Genomic DNA, 27296 nt, shown 5'->3' with positions numbered 1-27296 from the left:
TGAGTCACGCAGTTCCAACCTGGAGCCGGGAAGTGACACGTACGTTCAGATTTATCAATAAACGCGCTTTACAAAATGGATAACGACTTGACTGTGCTGACGTCTTCGTATCATTCTCCCCCTCCCCGACTAATAACAGACAAAGCCCAACACCATTCTGAAATAAGAATCAACAATTTTCACTATTTCATCACAGACCAGAATATTTCCTTATCACTTTGTCGTCAAACATTTGTAGTTTACGTTAAAAACCTCGGGACAGGAGACAACAGGCAAAGCGATTGGTTAAATTATTTTTAACGTAGGCCGTATGTATTTCGAAAAGCAGGTAAGTCAATGATAATTTTGACCCAATTCTGAGTTCAAACGGATCTTATTTTCGAGTGTTTTATTTACCCTTACAAACACGCACAAAACAAAAAAAGAATATTTTTTTTGTACAGTACAGTCTAATTATGCCCCTCCATTCCCACTACGACAGACAGGGGAAGCAAATTAAGCTTAATTTTTTCTCCTGTAGGTTCATAAAAAACAAGATGTCAGTTTTAGGTTGGCATATAAATTTAACTGCTGTCTTTGAAATTTGAATGTTCACATTTGGGCTGAGATGAAAATAAATTGTTTACCGCTACTCCAATTTTCTAAGAAATGTAAAAAGCTTCTGGATAATTAGCACTGGAATTGAATGTGCCAAGAACGCAGGACCATGACACAAATGAAACATCGTTCTAACCGGCTGGACATTCATTAAAACAGAAATTCACAACCCGAGGCCCGCCGATATATCTTGCTCTCATCGTCATACTTTGTTGATGTCATCAGTATATGACAGGAAAAGCTGAATGAGGGACTTCTAGTCAATACCTAGAACGCGTCTTAATGATAAGCATTGGAGAAATGCACTGGAAAATCGCAACAGAAATTAAAACTTAAAAGTTGATTTTTGTTTGAAAAAACTTTAGTAGCCCCAATTTAGTACAAATTTCACGTTTCCATATCCCCACAGCCTGAGAATTGATAAGAGGGGACCAAATATGATCCCAGGCCTGAGACCCTCATCTCATAATATTTAGTCTTTGTCTTAGAATAATAGTGGTTTCAAACTCCTGTACTATAGGAATTTAATACTAGGTAAATGGTTTAACAGTAAGCAACTTCAAAATATGGCCAGCACAACAACCCAGAAGACAGAAATCTTCAGCCTCTCCACTGTGAAAACCTCAAATCTTACATCAAATTTTTTACATTCTCCTGATCCTGTTCAGACTAATCTTTAGTGACTGATGTACCTCTTTCTACTGAACCCAGCTAAGTAGACTCTCCCCACTTTTTTACGTAGGGATGGAATGTGCAGTTTCTGAAATTGTGTGTTCTGTTCAGATTAATAGGTGACGTACAAGTTTCAGAAACTCAGTACGACAGGAGAGAGTTAGGGGTGAATTAACTGTTTAACTGAAGAGTTACACTGAGTTCTGGCACGATACACAATATTTTATACGAGAAGGAAGTTTCAGCACTGGGTTCTCAAGTGCAGAGAAGAACCATTTAGAACCTTCTATTTGTACTTCATAAATTCATGGATTTGCTGAGAGCGATGTAAGTGAATTACTTTCATGAACTTAACTATTTGCGTTATCTCATGTACTGTGCTTTGTCGAGGGATACAAAACCAGAGATTCTGTATGACTGTCACTGTTTTCTGCATTTCACGAAATGGGAGAACTAACAATCAATATTCAAAATTTTGATAAAGTATAACTTTAAAAGTGGCTTATGGTCAGTTCGGTTACATCTTCGAAGATAATTCTTATGGTGCAGGAGCTACACGTGTATTAATACATCTATGAAGTTCGTGCGATTCCGTAAAAGTCTTCAGTTGGCAAAATAAAATATCCATATTATGTGATACATGCCATTACGATTGTAGAACAAAAGCATTTATTTCTAAAGACTTTGCCATATATTGACCAGTGGGACACAACTTGGGTTATGTTTTCTGAAAACCTTTTCCCAAACCTTTTCTACAAAGTGCTAGGCCAGTTTCAGGTTTAACGATGCCTATGAATCCCATGTTTCCATTCCTGATGGAAGTTTATTTCAAAATGGCTGTCTCTTCGCGTGTTTGACCACGCAGTCTCCTGAAATCTGTTGACGGAGTGAGTAAGGAGCTCCAAAAACTTCCCAGAAGGGACATTTCTTCATACTTGTTTGTGCAAGAGCCAGAAATCCCACGGAAATTCATTTAATTTTTGGTTTGTGTCTGTCTTACGTGTAGCAGAACCTCTCCGGATATATTTTTGTTGGGACAAAATATTTTTTGGAAATATTTTGCTAAAAGAGGGAAATATTGTCATGGGCGCGTGTCTCAAACAAGACGCGCTTATCTCTCCAAAGAAAGCTTGTGATTAAATTTATTTTTCTGACCTAAGCTAATGGCTTAATGAAATGTACCAAACGTCGCTAGCCAGAACACAACTCATTTGACAGCCTTTTAAAATAGTCATAACTTCTCCCTCCACTTTGATGTGATAAAATGTTTTACGTTATAATAGCGCGTTGGCCGGTGTTCTACGTGCATGAGTGAAAGAAAGATCACGTGGGAACTGTTCTCAAATATGGTGAGGCAATCGTGCGTCGTCAGACAGAACACTAAATAATAATAATAATAATCGTGCATTGAATTCCGATTGGGGGAATTTCTGTTAAGGTTGTCAGGAAACAAATTAGAAGCAACGACATTTCGGTGGAAGCTGTGTCCTTAGCTTCAAGCAGTTTCCCATTCTACACAAAGACATTGATATTTTTAGGTCAACACATTTTACGACTCACAAAGATATTTTTTAAGAAAATTGTTAAATTTTACATAAATGCACTGACATTCAAATTACATTTCTATTACATTTGTATTAAAAAATTATTATGGTAGAAGAGGCTTCCTTCGTGAGTTACATCATCTCATGTTTTCTGTACCTGTCAGTGAAATGTGATAAAATTTGTCTTGAGTGTAGTAAATACTGATGGACGATGAAAGATTATTTTCACTTTTAATATTTCAAATTGCAGGTACCAGGCGGCAGACTTGAATGTTTATAGATACGGAATTTCGACTTGTGTCATCGAGAACCTACCGAATGCAAGCGATTACGCCTACAAGCACAGAGACAAGAGAATCGTAAAGAAAAGGAGGAGAAAAGTAAAATAAATGTTAGATTGGGAAAATCAGCAGTTTGCAGTTGATTACAACCACGACGAACACATTAATTTTAATTACTTTCCTTGCGAAAATTATGTAGAAAACTAGGAATTGATGTAGGAGCTACATAAAGAAATATTGTTTGCAGGGAAGAAGGGAAATTTATTTCTTCTCGTTATTTTCTGTTCAAGAAGTCTTATTAAAATTAATTATTTTACAGACGTCTAATTTTATCTAAAATATTACCATCCATCAATACACAACAGTTTCACCTTACGTATTGTATTAAATGAATCCACTTGTGGCGACATGTTTCGAGTTACGAAACCGTCTTCATGGTATTAGGGGAAGATTCATGAACATCGTTTATAAAAACGTCATTATTAAGGCAACACACTGAGAATTTTGTATCAATTTCTGATCTACGTGTGATATTTAAAAAAAGTTGCAAATGTACGTTTGGCTGAGTTGCCCCGACATACCGCGTAATTGTGCCATGTGCCTGAGGAAGAACCAACCTTTACAAATGCCGTGAAGAAACAGACGATGCTTCCAGTTAACAGATTATTTATTTATTCACGGTATTTTGTACGGTACTTTTAAGTATTTTAATGAATAAATACATAATATTACCACAAAATACACAAAACTAGGAACTCGAATTTAGTTAAGATACATACAGAGTAATGGAAACATCTGACAGCCCTAATCAAACGGGGAACTCAGAGCATGTTTCCGAGGTAGAATCAAATACAGAATCAGCTTAACAGATCATAAGCCGGGCATGAAAGAAGACTTTACGCCTTATAACTGCGTGGTACCTGGACAATACAGCACTAGAGAGTGTCATTAACCAAGACGTGGTTAACACAACACATCATTTATTCCCGCCCGAGTCCATTTTGTTAAAAGACTGCAGATTAATATCGAATTTAGACAATCGAAATCCTGGTGTTCTTGGACAGTGACTTCAGAAGAAATTAAGGCCCTTAGAATATTTGAAAGAAGGAAGATTAGAAAAATCCGTGGTCCCATAAGAGATGGAGAAACCTGGAAAAAAACTCATAAGGAGATAGAGGATATCATATATTGTGAAATTTATAAAACCTCTGACAGATGACGTGGACATAAAGGAAGAAGGAATTTGCGATAGACCTCGTAAGAGATGTAGAGATGAGGCTGAAGAGGATTCGAAAATCGTGGGAATACGAAATTGGTAAAAAGTGGCTAAGGACCACCAAGAATGTAGGGAAAATGCACTGAAATCCAAGGTCCTCAACGACCCTAGGGCTTGAATCGAAGAAGAATGTTGTCGAATGTTCTTATCAGATTACTCTTATATATTAGAACGAAGGTATTGTTTTTTATATACCTTCGTTCTAATATATAAGAGTAATCTGATAAGAACATTTCAATAAATTGCATAACATTGGAAATGATTGTAATTCGAGTTTTAAATTTTACCAATCTAATTTATACCTGAGGACGGTTAAATATAACCGAAACATGTCGTAAGAGACGTTCCAATTTGTAAATCGATCATTCGATGCGGAACGTGAAGTGATATTTTAAATATTTTATATTTTATTATCTTATTAAAATTGTGATTTGACGGAAAATATTAAAATATTAACCTAATTCACAATATGACGCAAATATACTACCTTACATTGTAAAACAAAGATTTTAAGCCTTTATTTGTGCATATATAACAGCTTTAACGAAATATTCTGAATATTAGTCTTCTCATGCTAAAGAGAGTGTATTTCGCTTTTATAAATAACAATAACTTTTTAAACAAGAAGTATACACATTTCTTTTAAATTTAAGTAAATAATGCTGTGAGATAAAGTCACATGTGAGACACTGCTAGTCGCTGAGTTGGTCGAGAGCTTCCTGCATGCCGTGAGACATGAAGACACATTTTGTTTTTATAAGAGCTGGTCAATGAACTCTGTCCAGTCTAATTCACACCTGATTAATGTTTCCAACGAAGCCTTCTCATTGGAGGCGAACTAGTGAATATTCTGATTAATAAGTGATTATTTATTTAACAACGCCGGACTTTGCTTCTATAGCCTGGGAAAAACCACGAAGAGATTCGTCATATTAGCAGGTCTCAGGGCAGAGGAAAGCCGCTAATGAATATTTGCTTATACATTCCGCTTTTGCTGTGTGTAAGCGAGCCATTTTTACTTCACTTAATTACTGGAAGGAAAAAAAGAAAACTAAGTTCACTAGAAAATAATTTGCAGGCGTGCCCTGGTAACTAACCTCGATTATTTAAATACGCGTCAATACAACACGTTTCGAAATAAAAGTTCACAACCATGTGTTACGTGTTTATTAATTAAACGACATGAAATACAGTCTTAATATACCTACATATATTTAATTGACGTTAGAGAAATAACGTATTCAAATGGCCAATATTGTTTTCTATTTCTAGTGCTTCGTCGAACAGAATGAAAGTTCCCAGACAAAACTGAATTTAATTTCTTTAGAGATGGAGGAGGAATGTAGAAAGTTTCAGCTTCTGTATTACGTCACTTCAGACCTTTTTCCTCCCAACCATATTAAAAACAACTTTTAAACTGTCCTAGTTTCTTATGATTTTCACATCTTGAATATGCACAAATTTTATCTCGAAGTGCCTTCTCCGCTAGCGAAGGTTGGCGATCACATCACTTAACTTTCCACGATCCCCTGCTTGATGGATCAGCCGCACTTTGGATCCCGGTTCTTCCGTAACTCGGGGCCATGATTAATGTGAAGTAGATGTGATTTTCCTCGGGAATTGTAGTGCGTTGGTTTCCATACTTACCTTATGCACCGCAGTACTGTAGTCGCTTCGAATTCATTATTACCTCCTACAGTATTCCAGTCAGAATCCGGGCTGAAGACTCATCTTCATCGCCTTCTCCTGGTACTAGTGATTACTTCTACATTTCACCAGGAATGTTTATTGACTTCCCAGTCTACATCCGTAGTGTTTTGTAACAAGAGAAAGTATTAATCATTAACCTTGAGTGCATTTGTACTGAATCTACCCGAAACTTAAAGCCACGCTGCCGTCTTCATTACTTCGCAAGTGGCCAGCTTCGGTGGTCGGTGTGTGGATCTGTTGGCGTTCTTGCATTGAAACTCTCCTTCCTTTGTCCTTGTATCACGTGATTAAAACAAATGATTCCATTACTGAGAGCATAAAATAATGTATCCGTTTAATGCCAGACAAGGGTCAGAGAAATACACTGGCCAATGACTTCAACTCTGACTCTCACCTTCACGTGGTCCATCCTGTTAAGCTGAGTAACTCACTTGAAGATTGGGTGAAAACCCCAGATAACAAACGAGAGTAAGGGGTTTACTGAGGTGCCTCGGATAATCTGAAAAGCAGCTTAGTTCGCCATGTGTTAATAGTGCAGGTTAATTCCTCAGGACCGCGACGAAACATTGGCGTCAACGTCCACGTCCCTAGTTAGTTGGGACATTGCATCTGATGTTGGACAGCGGCGGGATCAGTATCGAGCCAGGGCGAAAGGCGACTGACTCCTTTTCCGACCTGGTGTCGATAAGTTGAAGACACGGCCCGTATGGCTTGGTTCCAACACCGTGGGGCAGAAGAGAGAGTGGCCTCACTGCACTATGGACCACATGATCACCAAAACGAGATTAAAAGCCGATGAGGATTTTGTTTTGTCGAGCGACCCGACCGACGATGCTTTAATTGAGACGCACTGGAGGAATTATGGTCATTTTAAATCTGATAATCATTGGGTTTATTTCTCAGGCAAAGCTGAAATCAGCCGCAACGGAGTCGCTATTGTGATGAGGCAGTAATTTCCTCGTCATGCCAGAATTTAATTGTGACCTTCGAGCAACAGAATGGTGTTTGACGTTCATCGTCTATATTCGGTGATTTCAACTTTGAAACTTTTCTGGGGGGAGGGGGCAAATGCCGTGACGCCGCCTCTGGACACGCCGAAATAAGGCACTACCTCTTATGCAACCCTTTTATGACTCCCTGTGTTTAAGTTTCAAACGAGCGTCGCTGTTAAGAGGACATAAATCACGCTTCTTTTTGGAGGACGTGTCCTAGACCGCAGACCGGCTCTCCTGATTCAGACTACCGGGGTTTATACCCTTACAGACTTCCGAAATGTCAGCGAGGGCTTCAGTTCACACTACAAAACGCGCGTTTACATGTGATCATATTCGTTATAACAGGAACGGATTTGTTGTTCAGGAATTTACATCGAAACTTGTTCTTAGTAAGCTGTCCAACCCATAATTTTATGTTTTTCATGGAACTGTTTCATAAAAGGACCGCGTTTGAAGAGATGGGTTTTTAAAATTAAATTTGCTGTTATAAATGTCTGGCGAATTCAGTTTTGGTCAATTACGGACACATACAGTCTACTTTACGAAACACTCACGACGAACTTTCTGTAAATTTTTACACGACATGAAACGTCAACAATTTTCAATTCAGACATTTTTTTAGTTATCTAAAGTGTTTGAAGAAATATCACGTGTCCAGGTGTAAGATAGCCTAAGATTTTAAGGAACTTGTAATTTTATTTATTCATAACATAAAAAGGATGCTCTTGAGTAAAATTCAAAGCATTGCCGCTGTTGTAAACTGCCCTACCACCATTAAACCAGGTGTCAAAATGGCTATTAGTCTCACACTAACTTGTATTTGTAAATCAACTCTGTTCAAATGTAATTTAATTTCATTACTCTCTTATCTGCATTCACTTCTCGCTTTATCGATGGTCTGACACGCGGTAAAATATGACCCTATTAATAACTCTTCTTAATCTGATGCAGTGATTAAGATGATTTTTGTTGGGCCCAAAATGGAAGATTCCTCCGAAATGAAAATGGGACACGGTCGTCAACAACAGAGCTAATGGAGGTTATTCTGCAAAACAACCTGTTAATTAACAGCACACCAATCCGTATAAATAGGCAATGTTCCAGTCGAATGTAAGCCGACGAATGTTGAAACCACATAATTTATTTCTGGAATATATATATATATATATATATATATATATATATATATATATATATTGATCTTACAAACCAAAATAAGAATTTTGGTATCTCCATTATTCAGTTATAAAACACTTTCTTTTCTTGAATACTTTAGTTTTATAAGATTTTGAATGGACCAGAGGAACGCGCTTCTTTCGGAGCGCATTCTCTAATCTGATATTTCACTTCTTTACCACGCTGTTCTTGGTAAGTCAACTTTCTACGACCAACTCCACCCTTGCAAATGTTCGTCTGTATTTTTCCCCTTCTGTTCTTGTTAAATAAGTTTTTCTACGTTATAGCTTCGCTCCCTGGTAATCACTTGACTCATTTCAGGGGTGTTAATGGCATGTAACTCCCGACAACTAGAAGCTTCCTTTATCGCTGAATATAATACTTTATTTATACACAATTTAATTATTTAAGAATATTTACAGAGGTGCAGATGATAATACTTGGCTTTAGCCACAAGACGATGATCTCAGACTTGTATTGGGTTTGCGGGCGGCTACCTCGAAAGTTTGTTGAAGAGTTCCCCCTCAACCTATTTAATGCGTAAGGTCCAGCAACATTATCTGCTGAGTGACAATGAACCATAAAGTCTAACTAACTTTCTACATATTTCCGCCATAAATGTTGAAGTATGACACTTGGAACTACAACCAATTCACGACAGTTTATTGCCCTGGTGTAAAATCACAAGACTCATGTGAACCGAAGGTCCTCGGACGTCTTTGTCGTAAACAGTTAGGTATATGCCATGAACTAGAAGTAAACATCCCAGTATTACCCTCCAAACACAACAAGTTAGAATTTTGAAACGAAAAGTAAAAAGAAATTCAGCCTAATAAAATAATAAAAGAACTAAATGGTAGGATCAAATTACCTCAGCAGAAGATGTAATTTGGACCGTTACAACCTCCCCAAGTATAATTTTGGTCACTTTCTATCAGAAATGTCCAAGATTATATCTTCTTGCCGCTAAAGCTTCAGCTCAATTACACCATATTACATGAAAATGAAAAATAAAACAACACAATACAAAAATAACATTACTTGATACATACACAAATGAAATGAACACTTAACAATTATAGTAGTCATACACATATAAATCCTTTAGGTCACTTGACCTTCACATAGTTGTCTTGATCATTACAACATAACAGTTATCCGTTTACTAAACAATTTCTTAAGCGTTAATTATGAGTTACTTCTAATAATAATAAATTACTGGTAGGATTTGACAACAATATTAAATTGTTCTGCTCTCTCAATGCACTTATATTGGTATAATTTTGAATATTAAACTCCATACTACAGCTGTTACAATAGTTAAATGATTATTGAGCTCAAATTTATGACAAACAGTGACTTCTGATTTCCAAGAAATTTAGTCAACCGCGTGCAATCAAATCAATCAGTGCTGATTTTCTCCAAATATGGCTTCAATGAATGTTTATTGAATTGTCCTCTGACTTTCCCATTATTCCCTGAGATTTCATACACCGAAGGTGGAATGATTCTCGTTATCACGTACGGGCCTTCGTACCGACGAATGAACTTGCCCGTAACACCTTGTGCAGCGTTTGAAACAGGTTGACAACGCACAAGCACTTTATCTGACAGCTGAGGATTCCACTTTGCGATTCCCATTTTCCTCTTTTTCTTTCTTTCCAGTGCCTTTGCTTTCATTTTAACGTATGCCCGGAGAACCTTAATTTCCAAACTTTCCGCTGGTGGCTTCTGATCTGGGGATTTAACAAAAATTTTCTCGAACATGTCCGGCTTCGGCTCGTCAAACATTAGTTCCACTGGTGTGTAACCTGTCGTCCCACTTACGGATGAATTTAACCAATTCTCGATAAGAGGAATTAATTCGGGCCATTTTCTCTGCGTGATATTACAATATATCCTGCAATATTTAGCTAATTCTCTCATTATTCTCTCTGTGGGGTTGCTCTGAGGATAGCGAATTGGAGAATATCTGACGGAAATGTTTAGGTTGGAAAGGGCTTTCTTCCACGATGGTGAGGTAAACTGCGTGCCATGGTCGGAAAGGATTGATTTAGGCTGGACTACTTGACGGAAATAATGAGTCAACTTATTCAAACAAGCTCTCGTAGTCGCTGATTTAATCGGATAAAGTTTCACGTGTTTCGAAAATACATCCAGACATACCAGAATGTACTTCACTCCTCCACGTCCTGTAGGCAGAGCGCCGTACAGATCCAAAGACATTAGCTCACCAGGTTTAGATGGCATATGTGACCTAGATTCTACCTCGTAACTCCTGTTAGGATGTTTTACGCGCTGACAGATGTCGCAGTGTGCGACGTATTTGCGAACCTTTCGGCCTAAATCTCTCAGGTAAAAAGTATGAGCTATTTGTGCAATGCATCGATCAGTACCTTGATGACCCGATGAAGTATGTACAAAGTTGATCACACGATCTTCCAGGCTGCTAGGGAGAACGGGCCTCCAATACGGGTAGTTTATACCTTTTTGGTATAGGACTTCATTTCTTAGCATGTACTTGTCCAAATAGGTTGCCGCCCCCGAAGCTAGTCTCTCTCTGGCCTTAACTACGTACGGGTCGCTGGCTTGGTGATGCGCTAGATTCTTTAATTTCCCCTTTAATTTGGTATCGATATTCAAGTTTATGGCTGCTACTAAAATGCCTCGTGGCTTTCCCATTCCCTTGATCTCTTCTTCAGTTAAGCCCACAGGATTTCTACTCATAACATCCGCAAGGACGTTGTCTGACCCCTTTACATGTACGATGTCAATGTCATATTCTTGAATTTCTAAAACCCAACGTGTAATTCGGTTGGAGGTCAAAGCACATTTCTTCAGGAACGATAAAGCCTTATTATCTGAAAACAAAGTAACCCTTTGCCCAAAAACATAAAGTCTGAATTTTCTGAGTGCATATACCACGGCTAACAATTCCTGCTCACACGTAGTGAACCTCATCTCAGCGGATGACAACACCCTTGAAGCTGTAGAAACAATGTTGGTAACCCCCGCTTCGTCTGTCTGCATCAGAACTGCGCTAATGCCAAACTTGCACGCGTCAGTGTATACGGCGTAGGGTAGGTCATTATTGGGATGGACTAAATGTATTGTATGTGCAAACCTCGCACGTAGTTCCTCAAAAGCACATTGCATCTCTGTTGTCCACTTCCATTTACTTCCCTTTTTCAACAATGGAAGGAGAGCGCCTACGTAGCCCGCATAATTGATAATAAACCTATTATGAAAGTTACAAGTCCCTAAGAACTGCCTCAAGTGCTTTTGGTTACGGGGTGCAGGATACTTCAAAATGGCGGCTACTCGCTCAGGGTCTGCAGACACACCGGTCTGACTTATTATGTGCCCCAAAAATGTAACTTCAGTCTGACAGAACCGACATTTTGCAGCGTTTATGGTGAATCCTGCCTCAGTCAACTTGCCGATGACTACGTTTAAATGTTTTAGGTGGTCTTCAAAGCTGCGCGAAAATACCAATAAATCATCCACATAAAACACAACAAACTCCTCACTATCTGAACCCAGCACAAGTTTCAACGCCCTAACAAATGCTGATAATGAGTTTTTGAATCCATAAGGGACACGTTTGAATCAAACAGGAAAGCTGTAAAGCGGCGTGAACTTTCTTTAAGGCTAATTTGCAGAAAAGCACTGGTGAGATCTAGTGATGTCATGTACCTTACTCCATTAAAACGCTGTAATAACTCGCCTATAGGGTAAACTCTTTCACGATCTGGAACCATAACAGAATTTATTTTCCTAGCATCTATGCAAAGGCGTGGTTTTCTCCCTTCTTTATACACAATAGTGATAGGATTTATGAACGGAGAATTACATGTCTCTAAAATATCGTCATCCAACATCTGAGCTATTTGTTCTCTTATAATTGGCCTGACAGCGAAAGGGACCACTCTTGAACTACCCGTGACTGGCTTAAGATCACTTAGTACGAACTCGTACTGAAAGCGGCGACACATACCTGGTTTCGAAGTCAAATACTCCAGGTACTTCAACAACAATTTAATTAAACTCTCTTTCTGAAGACTGTTGAGGTGTGCATTTGCATTAATCAGAGCGGTTACGTCCACAGCTTGCAAAGAACGTGGATCAGGGGAACCTATCCAGGTATTCTGCACCAAAATTGGATACATCAGACCTTCCTCTCCAACTCGTCTCTCACTACTATCACAATAAAAACGACGGCTATTTGCTACGTCGAAAAATTTGCCTTCCCAACGGCTACCATAATTCTCTTCATCTTTATCAAACTTGTAGTCATTATCACCTTCTGTGGCATCTATAAACAAGGACCTTCGCCCTAAAACTTCACTTCCTCCTCCTTCTCGAACTAGGTTGATATCCTGAACTATCAAACGATTGCTAAAAGCAGAACTTCCCTTCAACTCCTGTCCATCGTTGCTCACATCACGTAACCGGTCACCTCGATTAAACAATTGCATTTTCTCAATTCCATCTAGCTCATAACGGAAGCATTTCCTTTTGAAGTCCAAAACAATCCCATACTCATTTGCATAATCGCAACCTAAAATCACTGAGCTAGTCAGTTGTGGGGAGACTAAAAACACACTCTCAAAACTATCGCCCCCAATACTAAATTCCACATAGATCTGATCTTTAATACGCCGAGTCTTATTGCCAAAAGCTGTCACTAACACTGTGTTGGCAACGGGTAAACTTAAAGTGGACACTCCTGCAGATACTAAGTCTTTATAAATACTTTCGGTCAAAAGGTTAACTTCGCTGCCTGAATCTAATATAGCATTGGTAGTGATATCACCGAATGAAATTGACACCTGCGGACAATTTAATAAATGGCTGTCATTAATATAATATATCACCAATTCATTCAAAGGATCCATATAATTACTACTACCGGAAATCATCACATCTCTAAATTTATCTCCCACCTCACAAACTACACTGTGCTTTGGGTCCGGATCTGAAGTTTTTATTGCCTTTGATGCGAACGGGGTTCGATCCGTAACGCCGCTCGATATTAGTTTAACGCCGGACGCTCGGATGGTCCTTGCGGTTCCTTCCTATCGGTTTGCCTTGTCGGACTGTGGTAAGGTGGGGCACCAGGGTTTAAGGAAGACCCTTCGCGTTTATTACGGTTGTCATCTTCCCTGTCTCTAGAAAAATAAGCACCTCTACCGTTGTTGTTCCCATTTCTATTGCTGTGGCTGTAACCAGAATAATTCTGCCTCCTGTCATTATACGTCTGTCTCACGTACTGATGATTCTGGTTCTGCCTCTTATCGGGATTATAGTTCTGGTGATAATTAGCCCTTATATTTGTTTTACTACCTGCTTCGTTAAACTCTAGCATTTCAAGGCGCTTCAAAACGTCTATGGCTTCCTGCACTGTAGTCAAGGGAACCCCCACCAGACACCTCTGTATGTTCACCGGGTAGTGTAACTTAATTGCGTCAATAAATTCGGCATCACTCATCCCTAGATATGAAGCCAAAACAGCATATTTAATCAGGTGCCCTGACATTGAGAGATTTGATTGCTTTTCATATTTATCTTGATATATCGAACATTTCACTCGACTCTGTGTCGTCTTGGACCAAAACGTTTTAGTGAATGCGACTTTAAACTGCTCATAGTCATTTAATGTATGAGCCACAGCTGACATCCACTGTTTAGCAACAGGGTCTGATATTGACTTCAATGCTATAGCCAATTTTAATGATTCTGGTACGCCCTTCAACTTCATAAATTCATCTAACTGGTTTAAATGGTAGATGGCGTTGATCTTATCGCTGTCTTCAAACATGGGTAGGGATAGATCAGCAGCACTTAAATAGTTATGTGCATTGTAATGGCGAACATTCATGATATCATGACTCACAGGTACATTCATACACACATTACAATTCACATCACTCGCATTCCCTGAAATATCAATTGACCCAGACACCTGACTACCCAAGTTTCAGCAGCCTCGCAGTGGGAACTGCTTTGACTGGCTGCATTGCCATCAGCTGATCGTGAGAAATTTCCATTGCAAACAACGGAAGTCGTTTCTGACAACTTACCTTTTAAATGTTTAATTTCAAGGTTCAACTTCTCAAACCTACTGTCGTTAACGCAGTTAACCCTTTCAAATTCCTTATTTATCTCTACAAAACGCTCCCCCTGCCGATGACTTTGTTTCTTTTGTTCTTTTACCATATCATTTCTGAGGTCCTGAACTTCATCAGTCAATTTCGTTAGCTTTTGTCCTAGATGTTCCTCATTTTGGATAACCCTACTGGTTATTTCTCCTGTTACCGAATTCACCTCAACGATGTGATGGTCTAACTTATTATGTAAATCATTTGACAATTCCTGCATATTCCGTTTAGCAGCTCTTAACTCCCCTTCATTATCGTCTCTAACTTGTTTGATCTGGCAAGAAAATCTTACAGATTCTGAATGTAATTTATCTGAAATTTCTTTGTTTAATTTCGAATTTTCCCTCTCAACTCTCTTAATCAACCTTTCGTTTTCCAGTCTGACATCTTCTCGTATGTTATTTACATTTATTTGTAAACTCTCAATCTTATTTTCTACACTTGAAATTTCCTTTCTTATATCAGAAATTTCCCCCTTTACGCTAGAAATTACTTCTAATTTGTCTGCCTTCATAACACTCATTAATTTAGCAAACATATCTTGGAAATAACTATGCGAGTCACTCTATGGAACGCTAGTACAGGCCTGCTGCCCATCGTTCATTCTTAATGCAACTTCTTCCTGTTCCACTATTTCTAAAGCCGATCCTAAACCCGTTTCTAGTCTTTCATTTTCCTCCAATGACCCTTCAACCCGACACAATTCTAATTCACCGTCTCCGAAATGGTTGCTCTCTTCTTCTGAAACAGTCACAATTCTGTTACGTAAGCTGCGGGTTGCCATTCTTCCCTCACTTCACCAACTAACCTTTTACGTATGACGCTGATGATCTGGTGATCTTCTTAAATGCGGACTCCTGGAGCGCTCGTAGCTTGCATCTCTGTCCTTCTTGAACTTTGTTGGTGTTACAGTACGACTCCTGGTGTGGCCGTTGTTTGTAACTGTAGTCTGCTTTGTGATGGTGTTGTTGAATGCATTCAGCTGGATCTGTTGCCGTCGTTACCACTTCGTGCCCCACGTTGGGATCGCCACTTTTGCTATAGCCGCTGAGTAATAGGTGCTTCGCTCCCTGGTAATCACTTGACTCTCTTCAGGGGTGTTAACGGTATGTAACTCCCGACAACTAGAAGCTTCCTTTATCGCTGAATATAATACTTTATTTATACACAATTTAATTATTTAAGAATATTTACAGAGGTGCAGATGATAATACTTGGCTTTAGCCACAAGACGATGATCTCAGAACTGTATTGGGTTTGCGTGTGGCTACCTCGAAAGTTTGTTGAAGAGTCCCCTCTCAACCTATTTAACGCGTAAGGTCCAGCAACATTATCTGCTGTGTGACAATGAACCATAGTCTAAACTAACTTTCTACATATTTCCGCCATAAATGTTGAAGTATCACACTTGGGACTACAACCAATTCACGACAGTTTATTGCCCTGGTGTAAAATCACAAGACTCATGTGAACCGAAGGTCCTCGGACGTCTTTGTCGTAAACAGTTAGGTATATGCCATGAACTAGAAGTAAACATCCCAGTATTACCCTCCAAACACAACAACAAGTTAGAATTTTGAAACGAAAAGTAAAAAGAAATTCAGCCTAATAAAATAATAAAAGAACTAAATGGTAGGATCAAATTACCTCAGCAGAAGATGTAATTTGGACCGTTACAGACTTCCACACGAAGCTCAACTTCTGATCCACATCCTTACACTGCTCACACACAGGGCGTTATTTGTTTACTCGGCATTGTTGTGTTCCACAACAATGCCGAGTAAACAAATAACGCTTCACAACAAAGAAATCAAAAACTATCAAGCCAGTCGCATTATCACTGCTCCAGAAGCAGCACATCGCCTCCGAACAGCGACATAAAACTATTTAGGAAATGAAGGAAAGTGAAAGAAGACGTTGCCAACACCAAAAAGGTAATCTGATACTAATAATAATATTCAACCAAAAAGAAACTAAAGTAACCCCCCGAAGGGGGTTACTTTAGTGCCTTACTCAAGATTTTAAAACACAGTTGAACAACCCTCCCCAAAACGTGGGTTGTTCAAGTGTTTAACCCCCATTCGGGGGACTTAGTTTAGAGTCTTACTCAAGATTTTAAAATGTCTGACTGACCTAGAAAAGTTGTCCTCTGTACTACGACGTAAAAACTACAACATCAGACATATTTCAAGCCAGTCGCATTATCACTGCTCCAGAAGCAGCACATCGCCTCCGAACAGCGACATAAAACTATTTAAGAAATGAAGGAAAGTGAAAGAAGACGTTGCCAACACCAAAAAGGTAATCTGATACTAATAATAATATTCAACCAAAAAGAAACTATACTAACCCCCCGAAGGGGGTTACTTTAGTGCCTTACTCAAGATTTTAAAACGCAGCCAAACCTCCCCAAAACGTGGGTTGTTCAAGTGTTTAACACCCATTCGGGGGACTTAGTTTAGAGTCTTACTCAAGATTTTAAAACGTCTGACTGACCTAGAAAAGTTGTCCTCTGTACTACGACGTAAAAACTACAACATCAGACATATTTAAGAAATAAAGAGAAGCGAAGGAAGTCTTACATTGATAAACGTAGAAAAACGTATTCAATAAGAACAGAAGGGAAAAAAGCAGACGAAGATTTGTAAGGGTGGGGTTGGACGTAGAAAGTTGAGTGACCAAGAACAATTGGCCTCTGAACAGCAACGTAAAGAACTACAACATCTGACATATTTAAGAAATAAAGAAAAGTGAAGGAAGTCTTACATCGATAAACGTAGAAAAACGTATTCAATAAGAACAGAAGGGAAAAAAAGCAGACGAAGATTTGTAAGGGTGGGGTTGGACGTAGAAAGTTGAGTGACCAAGAACAATTGGCCTCTGAACAGCGACGTAAAGAACTACAACATCTGACATATTTAAGAAATAAAGAAAAGCGAAAGAAGAATTACATCGATAAACGAGACCATATTAACGACAATTGTAGAAAAACAGACGAAGATTTGCAAGGGTGGGATTGGACGTAGAAAGTTGACTGACCAAGAACAGTGGGCCTCTGAACAGCGACGTAAAGAATTAAAATATCAGACCTACTTAACAAGTAAAGAAAAGCGAAGGGAGATTTGCATTGATAAACGCAGAAAAACTTATTCAACAAGAACAGAAGAGCAGAAGAAAACAAACGAAGACTTGAAAGGGTGGGATTGGACGTAGAAAGTTGTCTGACTAAAAACAGTTGGCCTCTGAACTCCGACGTAAAGAACTAATCCATCAGACATACTTAAGAAATGAAGAAAAGCGAAAAACTTATTGAACAAGAACAGAAGAAAACAAACGAAGACTTGCAAGGGTGGGGTTGGACGTAGAAAGTTGTCTGACCAAAAACAGATGGCTTCTGAACAGCGACGTAAAGAACTAAAACATCAGAACTCTTCAACAAAAAACTGAATAGAAAAAAGGAAGACTTGCAAGGGTGGGGTTGGACGTAGAAAGTTGATTAACCAAGAACTGTTGGCCTCTGATCAGCGACGTAAAGAAGTAAAATATCAGATTACAAGAAGCGCTCCAAAAGGATTAGCCATCGTTGTCAAAAAATTACGTCATCAACAATATCACCTTATATTTGTTTATACACGGGGGTTAGTTTAGTGTCTTACTCAAGATTTTAAAACGCAACCAAACCCCTTCGGTGTTTTGGTCAAGTGTTTAAACCCCCCATTCGGGGGGGTTAGTTTAGTTTCTAACTCAGGGGTTAAAACACTTGGATGAGACACTAAACTAACTCCCCTTTGGGACTAACCAAGGTTGGTTGCGTTTTACAAACTTGACCAACCCCCCCGTAGGAGCTCCGAAAGGAGCGCCCTGCTCTAGTCTCCTTATAAAAATTTGTGATTCCTCGTTGTCGTCAATAAATTACGTCATCAACAATGTCAACAGATATCTGTTTACTCGGCATTGTTGTGGAACACAACAATGCAGAGTAAACAAATAACGCTTCACAACAAAGAAATCAAAAACTATCAACCCAGTTGCATTATCACTGCTCCAGAAGCAGCATATCGCATTCTTAAATATTGACTGACAGTTGGCCTAAAACATCATAAAAGTGAAAGAAGAAGTTATCGAGTATTTGAAGTACCAACTCCAACAACTCCTACAAGGTAAACTGATACTCATTCGATATATTACGATTACGAAAGTATTATTTAAACTGACTTTTGATCGATTTTAAGACGAAGATTTGCAGGGGTGGGGCTGGACGTAAGTTGTTGACTGAACAAGAACTGTTGGTCTCTGAACAGCGACGTAAAGAACTACAACATCAGACATATTTAAGAAATAAAGAAAAGCGAAGTAAGACTTACATTGATAAACGTAGAAAAACTTATTCAATAAGAACCGAAGGGGAAAAAAGCAGACGAAGATTTGTAAGGGTGGGGTTGGACGTAGAAAGTTGACTGAACAAGAACTGTTGGTCTCTGAACAGAGACGTAAAGAACTACAACATCAGACCTACTTAACAAGTAAAGAAAAGCGAAGGAAGATTTACATTGATAAACGTAGAAAATCTTATTCAGCAAGAACAGAAGAGCAAAAAACAAACAAACGATGATTTGCAAGGGTGGGGTTGGACGTAGATAGATGACTGACCAAGAAAATTGGCCTCTGAACAGCGATGTAAGAAACTAAAACATCAGACGTACTTAACAAATAAAGAAAGCGAAGGGAGACCTATATTGATAAACGCAGGAAAACGTATTTAACAAGAACACAAGAACAAAAAATCAGACGAAGATTTGAAAGGGTGGGGTTGGACGTAGATAGTTGACTGACCAAGAACTGTTGACCTCTGAACAGCGACGTAAAGAACTAAAACATCAGAACTATTTAACAAATAAAGAAAATCTAAGGAAGACTTACATTGATAAATGTAGAAAAACTTATTCACCAAGAGTAGAAGAGAAACAACGAAGATATGTATGGATTGGGTTGGACGTAGAAAGTTGGCTGACCAAGATCAGTTGGCAAGTGAACAGCGAGGTAAAGAACTAAAACATCAGAACTATTTAATAAATGAAGGAAAGCGAAGTAAGACTTACATTGATAAAAGTAGAAAAACGTATTCAACAAAAACAGAAGGGAAAAAATCAGACGAAGATTTGAAAGGGTGGGGTTGGACGTAGAAAGCTGACTGACCAAGAACAGTTGGCCTCTGAACAGCGACATAAAGAAGTAAAAAATCAGATTAGAGAAAGTGCTCCGAATAAGACACTAAATTAACACCCCAAAGGGGGATAGTTTAGTGTCTTACTCAAGAATTTAAAACGCAACCCATACGGGGGGTTAGTTTAGTTTCTTACTCAGGGGTTAAAACACTTGAATGAGACACTAAACTAACCCCCCCGAAGGGGAGTTTGTTTAGCGTGTTACTTAAGATTTCAAAAAGCAATGGTCAATTGTTTTAACCCTCAATTCAGGGCGGTTAGTTTAGTTTCTTACACAAGGTTGGTGGCGTTTTACAAACTTGACCAACTCTCCCTAGGAGCTCCGAAAGGAGCGCCCTGCTCTAGTCTGTGTACAATAGGCGGAGACAGAAGTAAGAATATATCGTTTACGCTTACGAAGAATTTTATTTCAACTTGTATTCTAGGTAATAAATGTGTGAGATACTGAAGAACGAACCCTGAAGACATGTAAGAAGCTTTATGAAACAGTTCGAGACTGTAACTTTGGTTCAAAACACGTCTCGTTGATACCGTTTTCTTCTACAAAAGTTACCTTGAAAAGACAGTTAACAATTCCGAAGAGTCTCAGAAGGTAGATTAAATTATATTCGTCTCCTTACGGACACACAACTGAAAGAACTAAGTAACTTACTAATTAACTAACTAACTAGATGGCTTACGGAACCAGAAGGTTCATCGACCGAACCAACCAAAGCCCTCCACCGGACTCTGTCCTGGGCCAACAAACTCCAGTCTCCTTCAACTCCTATCTCCCATAGATCCCGCCTGAGATTGTCCTCCCATCTACGTCTAGGTCTCCCCAGAGGTCTCTTCCCCTCAGGCTTCCCAAATAGTGGACCCAACCAACCAGATGGCTTACCGAACTTGAAGGTTCATCACCGAATCAACCAAAGCCCTCCACCGGACCCTGTCCTGGGCCAACAAACTCCAGTCTCCTTCAACTCCTATCTCCCATAGATCCCGCCTGAGATTGTCCTCCCATCTACGTCTAGGTCTCCCCAGAGGTCTCTTCCCCTCAGGCTTCCCAAATAGTGGACCCAACCAACCAGATGGCTTATAAAACCCGAAGGTTCATCACCGAATTAACCAAAGCCCTCCACCGGACCCTGTCCTGGGCCAACAAAATCCAGTCTCCTTCAACTCCTATCTCCCATAGATCCCGCCTGAGATTTTCCTCAGTATTTTGTTTCACAAAACTCGCTTAGCTTTTGTGTTACTCCCGTTAAAAGTGTTACACAAAAGCGACTGCTTAAATTGTCATAAAAGTGACGTGGTATTAATCCTCACAGATGAGTTACATTTCCGTGCTTCTGCGTCGGGACAGAAACAATTACACGACCTGTGAACGTAGGGATTTTTGTCTACAAAACTCTGTTGCCCTTGAAGTTATTCTTATTAGCGTTATTAATATTTAATCGCATTTTTATTTACTGTATTTGAGGTTAATTGATGGAAACTGAATGACGCATTGAAGCAACCCTTCTTGCCACCTCAAAGATTTTGTAATTATGGAGAAGAATCTTCATTCCAAATTAAAACAAATATATTCTGCAGAGAACTTGTGAGACCTACTGATGTTTTAATACTCCAATTTATATGATGAACTATCATTATTTATAAATTAACAATCATTCCATTTATTTAACTATTTCCATGCATAATTTATCAAATTTAACTTTAAATTCACATAATCTCTATGTATGCTTTTTAACCTATGAAAAAGCATTTTTTAAATATATATCATAATAGAAAATTTCAAAGCCTAACTCCACTAATCAAACATAAAAATGAAAACTAGAAACTAAAAGGTAGATTTCCTGTTCCACATTCTAACAAATATGCAATCTGAATATTCTTCAAACATGGCCACTCTCCAGCAATAAAACTTGGTTTCTGGAGACCACAGCCCAAAATTGGAAGAAATCTGTACAATATTTATGACAATGGAAATAAAACAATTATATCAATTATTTATTTTAATCAGTCTGATCACAATATAATTTTATTTAAAATTTATTATAATTAAGATAATAAAATATCATTCATGTTCCTTATCGATTGATCGATTTACATTTCGGAACAAACAAACAAACAAAACAATTACTTCTTTAAAACAGGGAAGGAAAACCCTGACAGAAAACCAAGGGTTGAAGGGGCTGCATAGGAATAGAGAAACCAATCCTTCTAAGGGAAAGAACCCGGAATAAAAACTTCTGGAGGACTATGGGGGTTGGACATCGGGCTAAGAACCCAATTCTGGAAGAAGCTGACACACTGAAAGGGCCGTAGTGGTAAAGAAGAAGAAGAAGGACATGTAATGAATATCGAAACTTTCATTAGGTTTGTACGTCTTCCTCCTCTGTGTGTGTGTGTGCGTGTGCGCGCGCGCTTGGGTGTGTGTGTGGCGTGTGGGGCGTCTGGGGCGTGGTGTGGGGGTGGTGTCTTGTCGTGTGGTGTGGTGTGGTGTGGTGTGGTGTGGTGTGCAGTCGTATAGTGTCGTGTCGTGTGGTGTGCTGACGTGTCGCGTGGTGTGTCGTCTCGTGTGCAGTCGTCTCGTGTGGCGTCGTGTCGTGTGGCGTCGTCTCGTGTGGCGTCGTGTCGTGTGGCGTCGTCTCGTGTGGCGTCGTGTCGTGTGGCGTCGTGTCGTGTGGCGTCGTCTCGTGTGGCGTCGTCTCGTGTGGCGTCGTCTCGTGTCGTGTCGTGTCGTGTGGTGTCGGCCCACACCACAGTACACCACACGACACGACAGCACACGACGACACGACACGACGCGACACGACTGCAGAACACACCACAACACACCAAACCACACGATACAACACGACAGGAAACCAGGCCCCACACGCCCCACGCCCCACGCCACATACACACACCCAAACGCTCGCGCGCGCACGCAGACACACACAAAGGAAGAATACATACAAACAAAATGAAAGTTTCGAATTTCTTCATTACATGTGCGCTTCTGCTCCAACCTCTTCTTCTCTAGCACTACGGCCCTTTCAGTGTGTGAGCTTCTTCCAGAATTGGGTTGGTAGTCCGATGTGCAACCCCCCCCCCCCCCCCCCCGTCCTCCAGAAGTTTTTATTCCGGGTTCTTTCCCTTAGAAGGATTGGTTTCTCTATCCCTATGCAGCCCCTTCTACCCTTGGTTTTCTGTCAGGGTTTTCCTTCCCGTAGCCTTTGGGGATTCCTCCCCTACCCACAAGGCAGTGGGGGCACTGAGCTCATGTGGTATTTGATGGGTGTAGCCTGCCACCAGCTACACTCCCACGCTCTCCGGTCTTGCCGCCTCGGTCCGGGACTGCCCCTTATTCGCAGCTAACCCTCATATCACTATCCGCCACCTGTCGCCCGCCCAGTAGCTGAGGCTCGCCCTGGATTACGACTGAAATAAACAAACACGACGTTACGGATACGGATCCTACACATCTCCGTTACGCTTTTTTGCCGAATGTCCCTTCCGTGTAGACGTACGTCAAAATTCTTGCTTTATATTATGGAACTCTAAAGGTTCATTGTCGTGTTCAGATCATCCACCTACCTAAAGTCAATTGAATCTGTTAAATTTTGTGCGGTTCATGTCTCAACCATCTCATACTCCTTGAATTAATCACTCTAAAATGTTAAATTGAATCATAAGTATGAAGTTCCCCATTGAGTAAGAAACTAAACTAACCCCCCCCCCCCCAAAGGGGTGGTTAGTTTTGTGTCTTATCCAAGTGTTTTAACCCTTGAATGCGCAGTATGACTTGAATGAGTATTATTATCAGTATCAGATTACCTTGTTGGTGTCGGTACGTCTTCTCTCACTTTTCTCCATTTCTTAAATAGTTTTCTGTCGCTGTTCGGAGACGATGTGCTGCTTGTAGAGCAGTGATAATGCGACTGGCTTGGTATTTGTTTATTTATTACGTTATTTGTTTACTCGGCATTGTTGTGTTTCTATACCAACACAACAATGCAGAGTATAAACAAATATCTGTTGACATTGTTTGAAGACGTCACCTTCTGTCACCGGGATCTAAAAGACACACAATTGAAAATATATAAATCACTTTTATATTACTGTTAATTAAATTAAGCAATGAAGCTATAACACACCCATCAGTTATTTACCATCACAGTTTCTAGAGTTCACCTCAGTGAACAATACAAAACACATACGGATGTGTTCAAGGTCGTATTTTTCTGTGTTCATTGTACACGATTTTCAGATTCTGTAATACTACAGATTCAGAAATATAAGATATGAAATGTTGACAGAGGAACCACGGTTCCGGAGAATCTGACGTAAATACGTCTCTATAATGTAATGTAATGTAATAATTCTTACATAAGATAAGTACCTGTGATATTCTAAAACGTTTTTACCAGCACAAAATTATCTATTCTACGACGCACTTATTCTACAGCCGATTCACAGCTCAGCGCTTTCCGCAATAACGAAAGCGGATTGTTGACGGCAGGAATGTAACACAACAATGCCGAGTAAACAGATCACGTAACAATTAGTTTCTTAGGTAACATAACTTCATTGTTATGTTACCTGGGAAACATCAAACTTCATTGATATGTTACCTGGGAAACGTCAAACTTCATTGATATGTTACCTGGGATACGTCATCTGTTTATCAACAAATAAACAACAATGGTTACCTACATAGTTACCTTACATTACATTACATTCATCTACCACAGACCCATCTTAAGCGTAACTAATTCAAGTTAAATAAGCAATGTCTTAATCAAACTTTACTCGATTGTAAAACAGGTGTGACGTATTTACGTCAAATTATCCGGAACCATGGTTCCACTGACAACTTTTTACATGCAAAACAAATTAATTAGAATAATGGCCGGTGTCAAAAGCAGGGTATCTTGTAGAAAATTATTTCGTAAATTTAATATACTTCCACTTGCAAGTGAATTTGTACTCTGCTGTCTATCATGTGTGGTGGAAAACTTAGATAAATTTAAAATAAATACAGATGTACATAATTTAAATACAAGATGGAAACATGATCTCTATGTGCCAAATCCTAACCTTACTAAATATCAAAAAGGAGTCTACTATACAGGTATCAAGTTATTTAATAATCTTCCACCAACAGATAAAAGTCTAAGTTATTAAATAAAGGTATTCAAGCCTGCATTGAAATATTACCTCTTCACTCACTCTTACTATTCCGTAGATGCTTTCATCTCTGCTGAAAATTTTTAAGCTTTATGTATATCTATAATCTATATGTAAAGCAAGTTTTGCATTTCTTTTTAAAATTTAAAATTCTGAGGTTTTTGTATATTAATTTGTTAAAATCTTGAGTAAAAAACTAAACTAACCCCCCCCCCCCCAAAGGGGTGGTTAGTTTTGTGTCTTACTCAAGTCTTTTAACCCCTTCCTTTCATTGTATTTATCGCGTAAATATAATTTAAACACAGAGGCGTCAGTTTTCGTAAGCAGTTTGACTTGAATGAGTATTATTATCAGTATCAGATTACCTTCTCTCACTTTCCTTCATTTCTTAAATGGTTTTCTGTCGCTGTTCGGAGACGATGTGCTGCTTCTGGAGCAGTGATAATGCGACTGGCTTGGTATTTGTTTATTTATTACGTTATTTGTTTACTCGGCATTGTTGTGTTTCTATACCAACACAACAATGCAGAGTATAAACAAATATCTGTTGACATTGTTTGAAGACGTCACCTTCTGTCACCGGTATCTAAAAGACACACAATTGAAAATATATAAATCACTTTTATATTACTGTTAATTAAATTAAGCAATGAAGCTATAACACACCCATCACAGTTTCTAGAGTTCACCTCAGTGAACAATACAAAACACGTACGGATGGGTTCAAGGTCGTATTTTTCTGTGTTCATTGTACACGATTTTCAGATTCTGTAATACTACAGATTCAGAAATATAAGATATGAAATGTTGACAGAGGAACCACGATTCCGGAGAATCTGACGTAAATACGTCTCTATAATGTAATGTAATGTAATAATTCTTACATAAGATAAGTACCTGTGATATTCTAAAACGTTTTTACCAGCACAAAATTATCTATTCTACGACGCACTTATTCTACAGCCGATTCACAGCTCAGTTCTTTCTGCAATAACGAAAGCGGATTGTTGACGGCAGTAATGTAACACAACAATGCCGAGTAAACAGATCACGTAGCAATTAGTTTCTTAGGTAACATAACTTCATTGTTATGTTACCTGGGATACGTCATCTGTTTATCAACAAATAAACAATGGTTACCTACATAGTTACCTTACATTACATTACATTACATTCATCTACCACAGACCCATCTTAAGCGTAACTAATTCAATTTAAATAAGCAATGTCTTAATCAAACTTTACTCGATTGTAAAGCAGGTATGACGTATTTACGTCAAATTATCCGGAACCATGGTTCCACTGACAACTTTTTACATGCAAAACAAATTAATTAGAATAATGGCCGGTGTCAAAAGCAGGGTATCTTGTAGAAAATTATTTCGTAAATTTAATATACTTCCACTTGCAAGTGAATTTATACTCTGCTGTCTATCATGTGTGGTGGAAAACTTAGATAAATTTAAAAGAAATACAGATGTACATAATTTAAATACAAGATGGAAACATGATCTCTATGTGCCAAATCCTAACCTTACTAAATATCAAAAAGGAGTCTACTATACAGGTATCAAGTTGTTTAATAATCTTCCACCAACAGTTAAAAGTCTAAGTTATTATATAAAGGTATTTAAGCCTGCATTGAAAGATTACCTCTTCACTCACTCTTATTATTCCGTAGATGCTTTCGTCTCTGCTGAAAATTTTTAAGCTTTATGTATATCTATAATCTATATGTAAAGCAAGTTTTGCATTTTTTTTAAAAATTTAAAATTCTGAGGTTTTTGTATATTAATTTGTTAAAATCTTGAGTAAAAAACTAAACTACCCCCCCCAAAGGGGTGGTTAGTTTTGTGTCTTACTCAAGTCTTTTAACCCCTTCCTTTCATTGTATTTATCGCCTAAATATAATTTAAACACAGAGGCGTCAGTTTTCGTAAGCAGTTTGACTCGAATGAGTATTCTTATCAGTATCAGATTACCTTGTTGGTGTCAGTACGTCTTCTCTCACTTTCCTTCATTTCTTAAATAGTTTTAAGTCGCTGTTCGGAGACGATGTGCTGCTTGTAGAACAGTGACAATGCGACTGGCTTGGTATTTGTTTATTTATTACGTTATTTGTTTACTCGGCATTGTTGTGTTTCTATACCAACACAACAATGCAGAGTATAAACAAATATCTGTTGACATTGTTTGAAGACGTCATTTCCTGAAGACAACGAAAATCAAAAATTTTTATAGTAGACTAGAGCAGGGCGTTCCTTTCGGAGCGCGTTCTCTAATCTGATATTCTACGTCTTTACGTCGATGTTCTTGTTCAGTCAACCTTCCACGTCTATCTCCACCCTTGCAAATATTCGTCTTAAAATCGATCATAATAGTTTTCGTAATCGTAATATATCGAATGAGTATCAGTTTACCTTGTTGAAGTTGTTGGAGTCGGTACTTCAAATACTTGATGACGTCTTCTTTCACTTTTCTGATGTTTTAAGCCAACTGTCA

The 27296-nt window shown here is 38.8% G+C and overlaps 1 protein-coding gene and 1 long non-coding RNA gene across 3 annotated transcripts in view; one reads left to right on the top strand and one right to left on the bottom strand.

The window, feature by feature from the left end:
- Positions 1-27296, top strand: part of LOC147871627 (kelch-like protein 10) — a 128746-nt gene that overhangs the window by 4685 nt on the left and 96765 nt on the right. The gene's annotated exons all lie outside the window — the stretch shown is intronic.
- LOC147871634 (uncharacterized) lies at positions 21609-25819 on the bottom strand. Of its 2 annotated transcripts, XR_015538535.1 has the most exons (4): positions 25692-25819; positions 25160-25380; positions 23442-23681; positions 21609-23045 (listed from the first exon to the last, which is right to left on the bottom strand). It is a non-coding gene; the product is annotated as an uncharacterized LOC147871634 (long non-coding RNA). The 2 variants fall into 2 exon arrangements; XR_015538534.1 differs by lacking the exons at positions 25160-25380; positions 25692-25819 and adding an exon at positions 24007-24140.

The sequence above is a fragment of the Zootermopsis nevadensis genome, unplaced genomic scaffold (genome assembly GCF_977971745.1).
Source record: "Zootermopsis nevadensis isolate Lab colony 2312 unplaced genomic scaffold, Znev_1.0 Znev_ptg000045l, whole genome shotgun sequence".
In the NCBI taxonomy this organism is placed as follows: domain Eukaryota; kingdom Metazoa; phylum Arthropoda; class Insecta; order Blattodea; family Termopsidae; genus Zootermopsis; species Zootermopsis nevadensis.
This window is presented reverse-complemented; position numbering and strand designations above follow the sequence as displayed.